The 1,563-nt window shown below is 40.3% G+C and overlaps 1 long non-coding RNA gene across 1 annotated transcript; it reads left to right on the forward strand.

The window, feature by feature from the left end:
• The first annotated feature begins 251 nt into the window (after positions 1-251).
• Positions 252-1,127, forward strand: LOC308281926. The gene is made up of 3 exons (XR_013961883.1): positions 252-388; positions 675-767; positions 1,033-1,127. It is a non-coding gene; the product is annotated as an uncharacterized lncRNA (long non-coding RNA).
• Positions 1,128-1,563: the final 436 nt, after the last annotated feature.

The following is a 1,563-nucleotide window of genomic DNA, read 5'->3' on the forward strand; positions in this document are numbered from 1 at the left end:
AATTGGGTTGCAGATATTAAGCATTAGATGACATGATGTTGTCAGCCAGCAGACATCAAGGAGAGTTGGCCTGCCTTGTTAGATGTTTACAGAAATGGTTACAGAAATTAGACCTGAATGTGACAGACATCTTGTCATTGTAGTTAACCACTTGTATACCCTAGCATCCCTATCCTGGGGGAAAATACCAGATCTATAATCTCACGTCTTCTTTTTTACTCTCTTCCCCTCATCTCTGTCTTCCAGGTTAGTGCAAAGTTCAGGATGATCACCACACTGAATCTTGAGCCAAAATGTATGGCAATGTTGGACTTCTATACCCCCAAACTACTGTCCATGTTCCAGTCCAAGAAGGGCAGTTTGGGCACAAATGAGTATTCTACTTCAGGTATGAAACTTTCATTTACTCTAACTGCTTTAATTATATTTCACCTGGCTAATGACAATAATTACTACATTAATTTATGCTAAACTCATCTTTATCCCCTGCAACTCTCTCTCCTGATTATTCATTTCTAAATGTATCTCTTAATAGCTACTAAGGACAGTCTCCCAGCTTCCGTTGCTAAAACTGGGTTGTGGAAACAATTGTATTGCCAAAGTTTATGTTAGTTTATGAAAGTGCAGTCATACTTTTTCTTTATTGTTCAAATAATTATGTTTCTATTCTGCAGAGAGGAATCCCCAATCAACGAACACGAGAGGTCATCATCCGATGTCTCGTCGACCATCTGGAAGAAGATAGTGTCAAGATCAAGGACTTTCAAGTTAGTAAAATAAATGTTTTGACGTTTTAATGTCATCGTGGATGAGACCATCACATGCAAAGGAACAGCATAGTGATGTCCAGAGAAGGTTGTGACATTGGCTGAATGGCTGTTGCATCCGTTGCATGTCTGGTCCAACTGATTCAAGATTATGCCCAGGGCTGCATGTGTGGAGACAGCTAGGATTGCTCAATGTGTGTCTGTGTGTCTTGTAACATTTAGCCTGAAAGTGAGCTCTAAACAATTATCTTCACAATGTGTGCAGGAAGGAAGCTGCTGGTGCACCTGTCAGAGTAGAAGAGAAGTTGACAGAGGAGGTGATGATGAAGATGAAGATCTACCTGCTGCAGAACCAAGAGGACTCAATGAATGAACCTACTGATGTAGGTATTGTGATTAAGGGCATCACTGCCCTCAACAATCTTGGGGATCTGCTGCTATCTGTTGGGACTGTTCTATGCCTTTAATCTGAGATACCCCAAGAACCTCAGATATGGTCTTGAGATGTTCCAAAAAGTACTAGTTGAGTTGGATCCCGGACACCTTTCAGCCAAAGTTCAGAGACTGAAAAAATGTCTGCTTGCCGACTACTGTTCAGCAAGATGCTCTCAGAACGTGGGTATAACCTACTGAAAGTGGATTTATTGTCAAAACAGCATTTTTGCAATGGTATTTGTTGCTGATAGTAATTAGTTAATGTAAAGTGTTTGTTTCTGGTGCATTCGAGTCATAATGCAAACAGGTCAGTTTAGCATATAGACATAGACACGTGTGCATAGTCAATATGTTTAAATGT

This window comes from Nannobrachium achirus (genome assembly GCF_963921795.1).
Source record: "Nannobrachium achirus genome assembly, chromosome: 1".
Taxonomy (NCBI): domain Eukaryota; kingdom Metazoa; phylum Chordata; class Actinopteri; order Myctophiformes; family Myctophidae; genus Nannobrachium; species Nannobrachium achirus.